A 17,542-nucleotide genomic window follows, 5' to 3' on the forward strand; every position below is an offset into this window, starting at 1 on the left:
AGAGCTCTGCACAAGCAAGTCATGGAGGAGAGCTGTGGACTTGTGGCCTCTCTTGGTAAGGCTGCCTAGTTCAAGGTTGGGGGATTTGTGGCTCTGCAGCCGTTTTTGGACTCGTAACTCCTATCAGCCCAAGCCTATATGGGCAAGGATGATGGGAGTTAAGAGTTCCCAGATGATGAAAACACCTCTTTACATTTCTTAACCTGTTTTGGCACAGTTCTTGCCATTCAGCATCTCAGCTCCCCTTCACCCGGTCTAGTGGGACCTATCGGTATTTTTATTTACTAAAGCATTTACCGTACTTTTCGCACCATAACACTCAGTCCCCCCCCCAAAAAAAGGTAAAGGGAAATGTGTGCGCGCGTTATGGAGCGAATGCGGGCGGGAGGAGCCACTCTTGCTGGCTTTTCGGCAGCCTCTCTTCCTCCGGCTTGGCTCGCTGGGAAGCCGGCAAGAGCTGAACGCAGCGTGTCTGCCTGCTCTATGGCTTTTTGGCGAGGTGGGAGAAGGGAGGCAGCTTGGAAGCCGGCAAGAGCTGCGCGCAGCGGGTAAAAGCCAAGGTGGGAGAAGGGAGACAGCCTCTCTTCCTCAGTGTCTGCCTGCTCTATGGCTCTCCCTTACACACATGTAAGTGGCTCTTACTCTGCTTTCTTTACAATGAGCTGGAAGGAGGGACAAAGAGGGCATCCCTTTCCGTCCCTCCCCCAGCACCTCACCAGTAAATTCAAACAAAGCGGCTTACAAGGCTCGTGTCCCTGAGTCTCCTCCTCCTCTTTTTGTTCCGGTTCGAGGCAAGGCAGCTGCACAAATGTGAGCTCCCCCTCTCTCTTCCTTCCCTCCCTCCCTCCCTCTTCCAACTTCATAAAATATTGGGGGGCAGCCAGGTAAGCCCCACCTCGCATACCACAATGGGGGGTGGGGGATGACTCCCTCAAATATTTAATGGGGGGGTGAAGGCCCATAGGCCCATAGGAGATGGCTGCTTTGCCTAGGACAAATGTGAGCTCTCCATCTCTCTTCCTTCCTTCCCTCCCTCCCTCCCTCCCTCTTCCAACTTCAATAAAATATTGGGGTGGGGCAGGTACAGGTAAGCCCTATCTCACAGAGTGCAATGATCTCAAGACAAAGTTCATGCACACTGGTACCTTATATGAATGGCAATGCCCATCAGCATGGGGGGAGGATGACTCCCTCAAATATTGATAGGGGGGTAAAGGCACCTAGGCCTATAGGAGTTGGCTGCTTTGCCTAGGAGAAGTGTGAGCTCCCCCCTCCTCTTCCTTCATCACTGTATTTGAGATACCATACATTACTGACAGTTCCTTCATCATTTTCTTGCAGAAAACTCTATTTTCTTGCAGAAAACCTCCCCCGTTCTGATAAAGCAGAGAAGACTAGTATATAAGATTCCTTTTAAACTAGAGGTAGTAAAATATGCTAAGGAGCATGGAAACAGAGCAGCAGAGAGACATTTTGGGCCACCTCCAACAGAAAGAATGATAAGAGATTGGAGGAAACAGGAGGATCAGCTGCAAAAAGCAGATAAAAGTAAGCACACTTTTCGTGGACATGCTGCAAAGTGGCCACAGTTGGACGTGGCCATGAAAGAATGGATCACACATCACCGGAATAATGGCTTCACAGTCTCCAGAAAAATGATAATATATGAAGCCAAACGCATTGCTTTAGAGAAAGGCATTCATGATTTTACTGGCTCACCATCATGGTGCTACAGATTTATGAAGCGATGTGGCCTTGCTATGCGCACCAAAACTAGAATTACACAAAAAATGCCAGAAGAATATGAATCTAAGATTCTGTCTTTTCATAAATTTGTAATTGATGCTAGGAAGAGAAATGGATTTGAAATTGGCCAGATTGGGACTATGGATGAGGTCCCGCTAACCTTGGATGTGCCATCTAATAGGACTGTTGATCTGAAAGGTGCCAAAACTATTGCTGTGAAAACCTCCGGATATGAGAAAACCCATTACACGGTTGTGTTGTCTTGCTGTGCAGACGGCACCAAATTGCCACCCATGTTAATTTTCAAAAGGAAAACATTTCCAAAAGAAGTGATTCCACAAGGAATTGTTGTACATGTTCATGAGAAAGGATGGATGGACGAAAATGGAATGAGAGTATGGGTTGAAAAAGTGTGGTCCAAGCGTCCTGGAGGGCTTTTGGAAAAACCTGCCTTATTAGTACTGGACCAGTGTAGAGCACATATTAGCGAAACTACAAAAAAGTGCTTTAAAGAAGCGAAGACTCATCTAGCTGTAATTCCTGTAGGTCTTACCAGCCAGTTGCAACCTCTCGACGTTTCCATCAACAAGCCATTTAAGGTCTTTATGCGAGAAGAGTGGAACAAATGGATGGCTGCGGGTAATCATGATCTGACACCTACTGGACAAATGAAGAGGCCCACTATCACTCAAGTTTGTGAATGGGTGAAAACATCATGGCACTCGGTGAAGGAGGAAATCGTTGCAGAGTCATTCAAAAAATATGGCATTAGCAATGGTTTGGATGCAAAAGAAGATGACATTTTATATGAAGATAGCGAAGAAAGTGATGTCAGTGATTGTGAGCAACTGAACTTCATAAATTCTGACTCTGGCACTGATGAGTTCTTGGGGTTCACAGAAAACTAGAAGAGTACTCGAACCTAAAATTCTCCCTTCATTTGTTAATGACAGTGATGATGGTTCTTAATGCTGTTCACTGTTGACTGCTGTTCACTTTACATGGTTGTAATATGATTCTGATATACCGGTTGTTTATTAAATAGTTTAGTACAACATTTGATTCAGAATATTTTTTTTCTTGTTTTTCTCCTCTAAAAACTACGTGCGTGTTATGGTCAGGTGCGTGTTATAGAGCGAAAAATACGGTATACCCTGCATTTCCATTTAACTGAAATCCACAAAGGGGATAACAATAATATGACATGAATACGCAATGTTAAAGCTGCAGCATAGTGAAAACTACTTTTCGGTCAGCGTCAGGTCATTGACAGTGGGGTATATTCAAAGCCATAATAAATAGAAATATAGACCAGAGCCATTTTAGAATTGCATTTGCCTAACAACCACACTGTCATTGTCTACTGCCTAAAAGTCAACAGTGAGAAAGACAGAGGAGGGAGCCATATGTTCCTAGGGAAAAGGTTGCACAGCTTTGGTGTCGCTGCTGAGGAAGATCTGCTGGACAAAATTATTGAGAATATAATGTAAGGCGGTGGGGAACTTCAGGTCAGGGGGCAAATGCAGCCTTCTAGACCTCTCTGTCTGGCTCCAGAGCTCTCCTCAGGCCATGCACCTCACTGGACCCTCTCTGTGCCTCAGGTGTTTTTGCCTGGCTGGAATGTGTCCTTGAACTCTAATACCTCTTGCCTGGCTGGAGGGTGAAGAAGGGTGTGTGAGTCTGTGTGTAGAAACCAGGTCAAATTTACATTGTTTGCTCCACCCACTTTTGCCTCTGGCTCCGCCCACCACTGGCATGCTGCCATCAGAAAGTTGCCCAGAAGAGAATGTGACTCCTGATCTGGAAAAGGGTTTCCCACTTGTGCAAAATCCATTGTGGCTTGAATATGAGACAGTCCAAGGTCAAACACACTGGTCTCTGATGCTTCAGAAGGCTTGTGGATATTTTTCTGATGAGTTTATACAGTCTTGTAGTTTCCCTCAAGGTCCCCATCTGCACTATTCATTTATTTTATTTTTAAAATAATATTTATTACTTTTCCAACAATTTAAACACTACAAAAACAAAGAACAATACAATACAACACAGGGACACTACATAACACTAACACATTAAACTAACAAAACAAAACAAAAACAGTTTAAAACACATCAAACAATTTCAATATCTTATCTTTCATTCACTTATTTCCACGACCTCCTCACACCTCCCTTTTTGTATTCCACTTCTGTTAATTGTTTCAGCAATTCCTTTCCATCTTCCTCTGTTTTCTATCCTATAATTATCTTAACACATTCTAACCTTATTTTTTCCTTTAATATTCTATTAATCTATTTATACTTAATTCCTTATGACATTTCTACTAAAGCCATATAACTTCATTCCAACATTCTTCTAACATTCATTAATTTTACAGTATTTCTGTAAATAGTCTTTAAACTTTTTCCAGTCTTCTTCCACCGACTCTTCTCCCTGGTCTTGGATTCTGCCAGTCATTTCCGCCAGTTCCATATAGTCCATCAACTTCATCTGCCATTCTTCCCGGGTGGGTAAATCTTGTGTCTTCCAATACTTCGCAATGAGTATTCTTGCTGCTGTTGTTGCATACATAAAAAAGGTTCTATCCTTCTTTAACACCAATTGGCCGACCATGCCCAGGAGAAAGGCCTCTAGTTTCTTCAGGAAGGTATATTTGAATACCTTTTTCATTTCATTATAAATCATCTCCCAGAATGTCTTAATCCTTGGGCATATCCACCAAAGGTGAAAGAATGTACCTTCAGTCTCATTACATTTCCAACATTTATTGTCGGGCAAATGGTAATTTTTTTCAAGCTTGACTGGTGTCATGTACCACCTATAAATCATTTTCATTAAATTTTCTCTTAGGGCATTACATGCCGTGAATTTCATACCTGTGGTCCATAACTGTTCCCAGTTAGCCATCATTATGTTATGTCCAACATCTTGTGCCCATTTAATCATAGCTGATTTCACCATTTCATCCTGAGTTTTCCATTTCAACAGCAAGTTATACATTCTTGATAAATTCTTAGTTTTTGGATCTAACAATTCTGTTTCCAATTTTGATTTTTCCACCTGGAAACCAACTTTTTTGTCCAAATTGTATGCCTCCATTATTTTGTAATAATGGAGCCAATCTCGCACTTTGTTTTTCAATTTTTCAAAGCTCTGCAATTTTATTCTGTCTCCATCTTGTTCCAAAATTTCCCAATATTTTGGCCATTTGGCCTCTATATTGAGTTTTTTCTGTGCCTTCGCTTCCATTGGTGACAACCATCTTGGGGTTTTCTTTTCTAACAAATCCTTATATCTTATCCAAACATTAAACAATGCTTTTCTAACAATATGATTTTTAAACGCTTTATGTGCTTTTACCTTATCATACCACAAATATGCGTGCCAGCCAAATGCATTATTGAAGCCTTCTAGATCCAACACTTCAGTGTTTTCAAGAAGCAGCCATTCTCTCAGCCAGCAAAAAGCAGCTGATTCATAATAAAGTTTAAGGTCTGGCAGGGCAAATCCACCTCTTTCTTTAGCATCAGTTAATATCTTAAATTTTATTCGAGGCTTCTTGCCCTGCCAAACAAATCTGGAAATATCTTTATACAGTCTTGTAGTTTCCCTCAAGGTCCCCATCTGCACTATTCATTTAAAGCCCATGAGGGTAGGCAAGGATCTGGCCCGATGGCCAGTATACTGTTCCCCACTCCTTGTTCTACACCACACCAGCAGTCAGTCAATGTTAGATAGAAGAGGTCGGAAAACTGCCTCACACCTAAGTATTTTCAGCTCTTCTTTTATCAGAACAGTTATCTGACGTGGTTTGGTGATACGAGACTCCAGGCCTAACTCAAATTCTTATCAGTTCCCTGTTTTCGTTCTAGAAGGTGACATCCGAGATATGGAGAATGAGGGAATGCTGTGTCAGAGTCAGTCCTTTGCTTCAAAAGCCAGCGGCTGCTATGAAATTGCAACCCACAGTGAAAGAAACGAAACCAACTGCCCTGTGTCTCAGAACAGATCTGATTCGAACCCAAACCATGAAGCTCACGGCAAAACCCACGTAGAAGAGCAACCATTTAAATGCCAGGAGTGCGGGAAGAACTTCGGTTGGAGGTCACAACTCAATAGGCACCAAAAAATGCACACCGGGGAGAAGCCATATAAATGCTTGCAGTGTGGAAAGAGTTTCAGGCAGAACTTTCACCTGACTGCCCATCTAAAAATCCACAGAGGGGAGAAACCACATGAATGCTTGGAGTGTGGGAAGAGCTTCAGTCAGAGGAATGACCTTGCTTCTCATCAGAGAATCCACACAGGGGAGAAACCATATAAATGCTCGGAGTGCGGGAAGGGCTTCCGTTCGAACACCAGCTTGACTTGTCATTTAAGGACTCACACAAGGGAGAAACCGTATAAATGCTTGGATTGCGGTCGCACCTTTGGCCAGAGCTCATACCTAAGTAAACACAAAAGGATTCATACGGGGGAGAAACCATATAAATGCCTGGAGTGCGGCATGAGCTTTTGTCATAATTCATCCCTCACATACCATCAAAGAAATCACAGTGGCGAGAAACCGTATCAGTGCTTGGAGTGTGGAATGAGGTTCAGTCAGAGTTCGGCCCTCATGTACCATCAGAGAATTCACACAGGGGAGAAACCGTATCAGTGCTTGGAGTGCGGAAAGAGCTTCCGGGTGAGACCAAGCCTCACTTCTCATCAAAGAATACACACAGGAGAGAAGCCCTACAAATGTCTGGAGTGTGGAAGGAGCTTCCGTTTGAGCACAAGCCTGACTACTCACCAAAGAACTCACACAGGGGAGAAACCTTACAAATGTCTGGAGTGTGGAAAGAGCTTCAGTGTGAGGAAAAGCCTCACCTCTCACCAAAGAACTCACACGAGGGAGAAACCAAATAGATGCGTCAAGCAGGGGTGGGGAGCCTGTGGCAATTCAGATGTTGTACCCCCAACTTCCGCCAGCGCCAGCCAGCATGGCCAGCAATCACCGATGATGGGAGTTGTGGACCAACAACATTTGGAAGGCCCCAGATCCCTTGTCCCTAGCTCTCAGGGTAAGAAAGAGCTTCATTAAGTATCACAGGGCTCACACAAGGGAGAAACCAAGAGACATGCTTTGAGTATGGAACAAGATTAAAATCAATAAAGCCAATATTTCAAATTGGAGAAGCACTGTATAAGTGAATGTCACAGGAGCCCTATTTGTGTGCTATAACAAAGAAACTATTTTTGGCTTAAATTCATATATATATGTTAGAGAGAGAGAGAGAGAGAGAGAGAGAGAGAGAGAGAGAGAGAGAGAGAGAGAGAGAGAGAGAAGGAAGTAATTGTGTATACATATGTGTCCACAAGGAATTGAAACTGAAAATAACTTTTTATGTTCCTTTTTTGGATACAAGTCAGTTCTGAAACCAAGAACTGTAGGATTATGCATTATCCCTTATAAGCACATATAACAGTATTAAAATAGTATATTTGTCTAACAAGTCTCCCTTATCATCATGTTCAAATAACATTTATGGACTCTGTGCCACAAAATTTCCCATGTGTCGTGGGATTCCCCCCCCCCCCTCCCTGGCAATACTTTGAGCCCATTTTACCATTTAATCTGCTAACTTTTTCTGATGATACATTAGTATCAGCCTTTTAAATTAATTCATCAAATGTTGTAAAATCTCTTAGGTTGTCATCCTAACCCCTAGCCTACACTTCTGGTGAAGGTTAGGATCCAGTAGAGGTTCCTGTGGGCTGACAGGGTGCCACCACTATGGAGGTCCCTGCTGCAGGCACAGAAAGCAGAGCAGAGGCAATGCCACCATCATCTCAAGGAAATGCTGGATATTATGCCAGTCCAGCTCCCAGAAAGGGGCCTGATGTGGACATCTCTCCTGTGAGAGAAAAAGAAGATACACCCACCATCACCCTGGCTAGTATGAACTGCAGGGCTTCAAATAAGGTGGTGGCATAACCTGCTTCCCCCTGGGCAGAGATTGGATTGATCTGTGCAGTGTCAGTTTGCTCAGTGATCCAATTAATGCAATTTGCAATACATAGTAAAATACAGATTTAAGTCTGAAACCCACGGATGACAGCTTTTTTTCCTTTTATCCCGCATATTTCTCCCCCTTTATTTCTTGGCTTTTTCTTGCTCCAAACGATTTTTAAGAAGACACTGCCATTTGTTAATTTGCTGAGCCAGTATCTCAGTTGATAAATGTTGAAATGAAGTGAAAAATCTTCAGGCAATCTGGCCTGAAAAAGATACAGTTTCTCACATTGTTTTGTAAGATTGCCAGTTGCCATATAGTGTGTGTGTGTGTGTGTGTGTGTGTGTGTGTGTGTGTGTTGCTCTTATTTGTTATTCTTATGGGATCACCACCACCAATACCCTATAATCAATTTTTTCCCCTGGAATCTGCTGTCATTTATATCCATATTTTCTGCTTTTACTTTATTCAATGCATATTACACTAAACATTTAGATTCAGCTGCAAGTTTCACTAATTCTGTTAAAGATCATATAGGCTCTGTAAATGTTAAAACTATATATTAAACATAAGAATATGAGTCCCTCCCAATTTCTGTTCATCTTTGCGCCTCTTTTTATTTTATTCTCTTACTGTAATTGCTAATGTTTCCAGAGCTAGAATGAATAAAAAAAGAAGGGACAACAACCTTGTCTTTTTCCTTTTATATACATGACCTATAGGCCACAGGTATTCCCAGGCAGCAAAAGGAACTGGAGGATGCAGTTCTTATTTTAGTACTAGCAAAATCCAGGGGAGGAAAGTTTGTTTTTTCCCTTTGAAAAAAGGCCGCATTCCCATGCACAGTTTAACGACGTTTCTCAACTTGAGGCCCAATCGAGGTCTTTATAATGGGGCTTACATGGACGTTTGGAAATTGCTGCATAAACATTGCAGAACTGAATTTTAAGATCAGAAGAGTGAGAAGGAGAGAACCAAAACTGACAGCTGTGTCCATTCCTATTTGATAATATGCTTGTACATGTGTAAAGGTAAAGGACCCCTGGATGGTTAAGTCCAGTCAAAGGCAACAATGGGGTTGCGACACCCATCTTGCTTTTAAGACTGTGGGAGCCGGCGTTTGTTCACAGACAGCTTTCTGGCCAGCAGGACTAAACTGCTTCTGGCACAATGGAACACTGACGGAAACCAGAGCGCATGGAAACGCCGTTTACCTTCCCGCTGCAGCAGTACCCATTTATCCACTTGCACTGGCATGCTTGCGAACTGCTAGGGTGGCAGGAACTGGGACAGAGCAATGGGAGTTCACTCTGTTGCAGGGATTCGAACTGCTAACCTTCCAACTGGCAAGCCTACACGTATGTGCTTGTGTGTGTGTGTGTGTGTGTACACACCCACACCCACCCCACCTCTCACGCTAAACTCAGGCCTTCATTTAACTACAGTCATACCTCAGGTTACAGACGCTTCAGGTAACCGGAACGGGTTACTTCTGGGTTTTGGCAGTTGCACATTTGTAGAAGTGCTAAATTGCGCTTTGCGCATAAACGCTGAATCGCAACCCATGTGTGCACAGATGCGCCACTGCAGGTTGCAAACGCTGTGGGTTGCGAATGTGCATCCCATATGGTTCACGTTCGCAACCCAAGAGTCTGCTGTACATAGTTCTTGGATTGCTGAACTGAGACCTTCCCCTAGATGGCGCCATAGCCATGTTCAGAATTCTCTCATAAAACCAGGAAGACCCAAGTGTCTTCATCAGGGCGGCCAATTTTTCATACCAAGTGGGCTGCATGGGCGTAGCGGGGGGGGGGGGGATGATTGAAAAGCATTTAAAATACTCAATTAACTGAGATTTTGTGCTGCCACCCCGAAATCTGTCCCCCGCAACATAAGCCAGCCTTCCGTAATGTCCGCTTTTGGGGGGTATTTTTACACTTGATCTTTATGCCCCTCCTCCAACAAGAATCCTGGCTACAGCCATGGTGGGCCAGAGTAGTTCTTCTACATGGAGCCCATGGGAGGCACATTGTTTTGTCACACTGGTGGTGGGAGTGAGACCAAATTTGACATCTAACCCAGCCCTCCTGCCACCTTCCCAAAGCAGGCTAAGCAAGGAGTTGGGCTTTGGGAAGGAGGCATGATGCCTCTGACAGGGTCCTAGAGTCCTTCCCCTTCCTCTGGAAATATCATTGCTCTGCTAGTTCATGCCTCTGGCTCACCACTGGTATGTGGCTCCCAGAAGGCTCCCCATGGGGGGATGTGGCCCTTGCCCCCAAAATTCTTCCCAACCCTGGTTTAAGTGAATAACAACTTACAGCTGACCTGGTTGTTGTGTCTGTTTTTAGAAGGGGGAGATTCTGTCTTCAAAACCAGATACCCATTGTGCTATATGGAGTTTGCCTCCCAACAAGCTGGTTATCACACCAGATGAAGACAGAATCTGCTCTGCCTGTCAACATAGCTGTGTGTGTTTGTGTGTGTGTGTGCACGCACGCACGCACACGCACACACACACACACACACGGGTTTATTGCAGTGTGCTTCTGTTCTAGGGCCCTGGCTGCTGCTATGACCTACTTTGATTATTATGAAGGATGTGTGCGGACATGCGCAAGACCCCTTTGCAAGCACGGAGCGTGTGAATTATTCATGCTCAGCCCATGTTAATGCAGGATTTAAACAATCTCGTCTATAATTCAGAGGGCAGGGTGCTCCCACGGTTGGCTCTAGTGGTCTCCAGGGGCCATTCATGCTTAGGTGAGCAAAGCTGAGTACTGTGGCTGGTTTGACAGACAGGAGCGGAGGGGGAAACGATTCAGCAGGAATCAATGCAGAGACTGAGCAGGTGTTGGTGGCGAGAGAAGCCACTGGAGTAAAAAGAAAGGAAGTGGGAGGCAACATTTTCGGGAATGGGGAACCTGTGGCCCTCCAGGTATTGTGTGTCTGCAACACCTATTATCCTTGACTTCTGGCTGTGCTGGCTGGTGGAGTGATGGCGACTGGAGTTCAACGACAGCTGAACAGCCTCAGGTCCCCCTCCTGTGTGAAGGGGACAGAGGGTGTAACAGTAGCTCAGCAGTAGAACATGTGCCCTTGGCACCTTCAGCTAAAAGCGCAAGGGAGCAGGTATAGGAGAGATTTCTGCCCGAGACCCTGGAGAGCTGTTGTTGCTTAAGAGTCTGCAGACAATGCCTAGTTGGGCAAAGAAGCTGGTAATGGTAAAATGCAAAGGATCCCTGGACAGATAAGTCCAGTCAAAGGCGACGATGGGTTGCGGCGCTCAATTCGTTTTCAGGCAGACGGCGCTAGCGTTTGTCCACAGACAGCTTTCTGGGTCATGTGGGCAGCAGGACTAAACCGCTTCTGGCGCAATGGAACACCGTGACAGAAACCAGAGAGCACAGAAACACCATTCAGTTGGCCTCAACTAGAGCCAGGGCTTTCTCGGCTGCGGCTCCAATCTGGTGGAACGCTCTGTCACAAGAGACTAGGATCCTGCGGGACCTGACATCTTTCCGCAGGGCCTGCAAGACAGAGCTGTTCCACCAGGCCTTTGGTCAGGGCGCAGCCTGACTCCCTCCTCTGGCAATCTGCACAGAATTTTGCTTAACGGTTGCCATCAATTTGATTTTAATTAATTTTTATAATGAAATGTTTTTAGAATGTTGGATTATTTGATTGTTGTTAGCCGCTCTGAGCCCGGCTTCAGCTGGGGAGGGCGGGATATAAATAAAATTTATTATTATTATTATCATTGACCTTCCCGCCGCAGTGGTACCTATTTATCTACTTGCACTGGCCTGCCTTCAAATTGTTAGGATGGCAGGAGCTGGGGCAGAGCAACGGAAGCTCACCCCATCGTGGGGATTCGAACTACCAACCTTCTGATCAGCAAGCCCAAGAGGCTCAGTGGTTTAGATCACAGTGCCACTGGCTGGTATAAGGTGGCTTGCATATATGGGAAGGGCTTGGCTCTAGTACATAATATGTTCCAACTGCAAATGTCCCCAGTTTGACTACTGGCATCAACAGGTAAGGCTGGGGAAAATACCTGTCATACTCCAGAGTGCTGCCATCACTCAATGCAGGCAATGCTGAGATTAATATCATATGCCAGGTATAGGACAGCTTCCTGGAAGCCAAAGGGCAGCCAAGTCGATTTCTTGAAGGAGCTTTGTCAGGAAAGGTGACCCCTTATTTCATAACACAGCAGAATAAATGGAGACCCCATGTTCCATGGGTTGTACTTTCATTTAAAAAAATATGTTCTCATGGCTTTTAAATAATCTGGAGCAGGTGTGGGGAACCCTTGGCCTTCCAGATGTTGCTTGAGTTCCTTGGAGGAAAGGTGAGCTATAAATGCAATAAATCATCATCATCATTGGATATCCCTCATTGACTCACAAGATCAGGTGAAACCAAAAGCTAGACTCTTTGCTCTCGCTCCAAGAAGATGACCATCACCACTCAGGAAAAAAATAGTTTTTGCCTTCTTGGCAAAAGCCTAGTATATAAGTGGCAAGTCAATTTTGGCTCAGGATTGCAATACCTTGAGGACTGCCTCTCTCCGTATGAACCTAGTCAGACCCTGCAACCATCATCCGAGATACAGTACTTCTTCACATGTCTCCTCAAGAGGTCAGGTGAGTGGCAACACGAAAACGGGCCTGTTCTGCCATGGCTGCCTATTTGTGAAATGCTCTCTCCAGGGAGGTTCGGCTGGTACCTTCATTATACACCTTTAGTCATCAGGCGAAAAAATGTTCCTCTTCATTCAGGCTGTTGGCTGAGTAGCACCATATACTTCTTTTAAATATGTTTGTAGAATGGGGTAGGGGGAATGGGGGTTATTGGGCTGTGTGTTTTGTTTTGTTCCTATTTTTATTATGCATTTTGTGCTTTTATATTGCATTTTTATGTTGTCAGCTGCCCTGACATCCGTATATTAATAATTTTCCTTCTGCTGGCTTACACACAGATCATGGAAGGTCTTTGACAGAAAGGGGCCTGTTCTTAGATACGACTTGGGATTTTTGCTCTAATTGCTGCCTTGCCTTCCTCTCGTAAGCAATGCTGTCCCTCTGGCTTCAGATTTAGCAAAAGGGTAGGGAACGTGGAGAAGATAACCAAAAGTTAAGGTGTACCTAGGGGCCCTTGGCAAAGAGTTGTATGGGCAGTGCCCTCTGAAAAGAAAAGGCCACTTTACTGCAATAGCCACATTAGAAATTATTACTACATTTTACACAATCCAGGTAACTGAAACATCCAGAGGGCAAGGAGAGGATGAAAGGCGACAAAATAATGTGTGCCTCTGTGCCATGGTGTGAAGAGGACAGAAAGCTTTTTCCATGTCTGATCTCACTGCAATAGCAGTGTTATGTCGACAACTTCCCATAGACAGAAAGGTGATTTTTTTATGCCCTGTGCCTGTGGCAGGGACTGGTTTGACCAAGCTGTGGGTACGCCTTTGCCAACAGCAGCAAGGATAAGGGGGCAGATGGAGATGCCACTTCTAAGCAGGCGAGAGGGAATACAGCCAAAGTCAAGATCAACCATCCTTACACCAGACACAGCAGGGTTGCAGACCCATGTCTCATCAAACACAACTGGCCTCAGTCTAGTATATCTGAAGGAGCGTCTCCAGCCCCATCGTTCTGCCCGGACACTGAGGTCCAGCGCTGAGGGCCTTCTGCCTGTTCCTTTATTGCGAGAAGCCAAGTTACAGGGAACCAGGCAGAGGGCCTTCTCGATAGTGGCACCCGCCCTTCCATCAGATGTCAAAGAGAACAACAACTACCAGACTTTTAGAAGAGATCTGAAGGCAGTCCTGTTTAGGGAAGCTTTTAATGTTTGATGTGTTACTGTATTTTAATATTTTGTTGGAAGCCGCCCAGAGTGGTTGGGGAAGCCCAGCCAGATGGGCGGGGTATAAATTAATTTAATAATAATAATACCAGAAGAATCCAGTGACTGATGCTCCCAATAACATGGAGAATGCATAGAAGTCTGGGTTTGAATGTTGAAATAGTTTGTATTTGGGAGACGCAATGTCTGCTTTGTGCTTTTTCCTCTGTGTACGGATTTGGGAAAGGGGCCGTGCAGTTTTACCTGCATTTGCAGAAACACTTCAACCCTCCCTCCAACTGCTGCCTGCAACCTCCCCCTTCCTAGTCCTGCCCACTAGGGAGACACCTGCACTGCAGGAAGGGGGGTGGGGAAGAGTTATTTGGTGCTGGGGAGAATGTCGCTTGGCTGAGCAGTCGTTTCAACATGAACGGTTTACTTGTTATCATTTATTCATGAAAACAGTCCCTGCCTTTTGGTGACGGCAGCGCATCTTGCCTCTCTAATGGAACAGGTGCATCCACACAGCAGGCAAAAAGGGAAGACCATTCCCTCCTCCAGAGGTGCCAAATTGGTGGGCACTGGTCATGGCAGCTTGGGCTTCGATGCAAGCACACCACGAAGCAAAGAGGACAGGGACAGCAGATGACCAGGCACGTGTCAGGCGGTTATAAAACACAAAGTGGAATTCATTCAAGAAAAGGGCAGGTATGAGAAGTGATCATATGGCTAGGCTCTGCAGTGGTTAAGTGTCCATTCAGACTACCAGGGCAGAAGACAAGGAGTCTGAACGGCACATGGAACCAGAGCCAACTAATTCCAGTTTAGTCCCCATCATCTTCTCTGCTGAGGACTACAAAGGCAACAGAGAGATGAGGAAGGAAGAAGCCAACAGCCAAAACCAGTCACTGGATGGCTTTTTGGTAGACATTTGGGCCGGCTACGTTCCAGCCATGCAGAAGTGAGGCCGAGCTTTCAACCAAGCGGCTAAGTCTGGATCTAGGTGTTAAGTGCAAAATTCTCTCCATATCAAAAACTAGGGACTTTCCCCCCATAACACAGCAGCTTTCTACATGACAGGACTCTTTGATACAAAGGGCATTGAGTCCCACAAGCAGAGTCTGAAATGGTGCAGCACAGATCACCAAATCAGCAAGACCAAATCTCTATTTATTCCAGCATCCTTTTCTGCCAAAAGGAAGCTCAGAAGCAGGGCATTTCCAGCAACTGGTAGTTCGGAGGTACACAGCTTCGGTTCCTAGAGATAGGAACAGAAAGTTTTCTGTGCTTAACATACTGCCGTTTTTGTGTGTTTCCTCTAATAACTTTAGCACTTGACCAGGAGAAATATGCTCAAGCAGTGATACCAATGCAGAACAGAATGTCCCTATTTTCATCCGAGGAATGTTGGAGGGTGTGATACATGTTCCTGTCCAAATTGCCTCTGGTGTATGTTTCCCTCCGTGGCCTAGCAATTCTGTCCTACTCAGAGGTGTACCACCACAGCGAGGATGAGGGGTGAGGAAGGCAGATGCACAACATCCAGCATACATATACAGTGGTACCTCAGGTTACAGACGCTTCAGGTTACAGACTCCACTAACCCAGAAATAATACCTCGGGTTAAGAACTTCAGGATGAGAACAGAAATCGTGCTCCAGCGGCGAAGCAGCAGCGGGAGGCCCCATTAGCTAAAGTGGTCCTTCAGGTTAAGAACAGTTTCAGGTTAAGAACGGACCTCCAGAACGAATTAAGTACTTAACCCGAGGTACCACTGTATACATTTAATAGTCATGCCTTCTTGCAAAGAATCCTGGGAAATGTAGTTTGTTAATGGTGCCGGGAGTTGTCAGGAGAGCCTGTTCCCTTCAGAGCTACAATTCATACAGCTCCCTGAGAAGAGGGTCTGAATTGGGAATTTTAACTCTGAGAGGGGCATAGGAGTCCTCTGGCAACTCTCAGCACCCTTAAACTACACTTCCCAGCATTCTTTGCAAGAAGTTATGGATGCTAAAGTGGTAGGATAGAACTTTGAAGGTGTGGCGCAAATGTAACCCCATGCCACATTTCCAAAATAGGACAGGTTTGTGAGCTCTATAAGTTAATAGCCACATTCCACCCTTGCCCCCACCACACTAAAGAGTCAACACACCACTGAGTACAATTCATATATTATCCAGTTTCACATTCTCATAGGATATAGCAACTTATTTCTCAAGAATCTTAATACAAGCGAGACAGCCATGGTCCAATAATACTTAAAGCACTTCCAAATACCAAGCAATAAAATGTTAACAAAAATTGCACAACTTCTTGTTACTATGCCTGACTGAATCAGTTACAGAAAAAAGTCTTTTTCTCTTCAAGCTTTTAACTAAACATTTAACTTATCTTACAGATTACAGTTTCTCTTTAATAATAATTAATTGCACAAAAACCACAAAATCTTTTATGATGCATAAATACTTCCTTATTACACATGGTACAAAAATACTCGTACATCTTTGTTCGGTATTCCCATAAGGATGGCTGATTATTTGGCAAGACTGGATTCTCTCCAATCAGAGGGATGTGGAAAAAAAGGTTAAATATTTTACAGCTGTTCTATATATAGAAGTCTGACTGAAAACAAACACAAAAACAACCCTGACTTTTAACTGGAGAAGGGCAAATGGACAAGAAACCCAGTGCATTGTACTTTCGAGAAGAAACTTTTTTTTCTTTTTCAAATTCTAGTCAAAGCAGAAATTGGAAAGGGAAAACTGGAGGAAAAAGAAAGCCAAGGGGATTGGAGGGGGGGGGGAGAGAGGGCAAAAACTAGGATAGTGTTTTCCAGAAGCAAAGTCTTCACAGAAGCAAGATGAAAAACTTCAGTGATCAATAGCTAGGCCAAGACCCGTTGCTATGGTTACACAAATGCTAGAACAAAAACAAGCTTTGCACACTCACACACGCACACACCCAAGTTAAAGTGTTTTAAATTCATGCCAGAAAACATGCAAAACTGATTGTCTTTTGCTTCCTCCAGCGGAACTGCATAAACAATGTTTAGGATAAGAAGGTCCTGGATATTGCACCGTACACACAGCTAGACCACGTTTTTGTGCCAGGAACCCAGCTGGAAACCAGAAAAAAGAAGAAAAAACCGAGAAGAGAAAAAGGGTCTGTCACCAAAACCGAGTCTCTCCAGCGTAGCAGGAGGAGAAACTCAGAAATGGAAGTTTGCTATGAGTTAGCGGAGGGCGAGACAGGCAGGCAGGAAGGCAAGCGAAAACACAGACCATGCAGAGTCCACTGAGTTGGGTGAGGGGGTGGGCAGTTTATGTTCACAGTCCTGGACGGGAAAGCCCACATCTTCGTTCACAAGAAGGACAGGTTACTGCAGTTGAGCACCTTGCTGGTGCCCACAAGAAGGGCTTGGAAGGAAGGTTTCCAGCGCTCCAGATAACTTCATCCCTGGCACATCACTCCATGGAGAGACAAAGAGGGGAAACGTGGACCAAGAGGCAGCTCTTGAAAAAACAAAGGAGAGAGCATTGCTGAGAACACCATTCATCTAAGTCCCACTATGATGCAAGGAGGATAGCTTCCACCCCCATCCTTCCTATCATTGCTTGTTTGCTCAGAGAAGAGACCAAGACTTCCAAAAAATGGAGGTCTGTGGTTATAAATGGAGGCATCTCCTTGCAGGGAACACCAATCAAAACTTTGTTAAAATACGGTAATTGGTGGACGTAACCTAAGCTCATGGGCCATATATGAGTGTTAGAATAAACAGCAGTCACTAGTGGAGATTATCTGGGTCTGCCCAGGGCAGACAAAAGGCTCTTATTTCCTGCATTGTACCTACAGAAGACCAGCAGTTGAACCTTACTTAGAATCATAGAATCATAGAGTTGGAAGAGACCACAAGGGCCATCGAGTCCAACCCCCTGCCAAGCAGGAAACAC

General features: G+C 44.7%; 1 protein-coding gene across 3 annotated transcripts in view; it reads right to left on the minus strand.

The window, feature by feature from the left end:
• Positions 1–15,747: 15,747 nt before the first annotated feature.
• The window catches only part of RBPMS2 (RNA binding protein, mRNA processing factor 2), a 49,651-nt gene continuing 47,856 nt past the window's right edge, over positions 15,748–17,542 (minus strand). For all 3 annotated transcript variants that reach the window (XR_014162904.1, XR_014162905.1, XM_081888794.1), the window contains one exon: positions 15,748–17,104. The gene's annotated coding sequence lies outside the window, so the exon portion shown is untranslated. The remainder of the gene's footprint in view (positions 17,105–17,542) is intronic.

The sequence above is a fragment of the Podarcis melisellensis genome, assembly GCF_964234715.1.
Source record: "Podarcis melisellensis genome assembly, chromosome: 14".
In the NCBI taxonomy this organism is placed as follows: Eukaryota; Metazoa; Chordata; class Lepidosauria; order Squamata; family Lacertidae; genus Podarcis; species Podarcis melisellensis.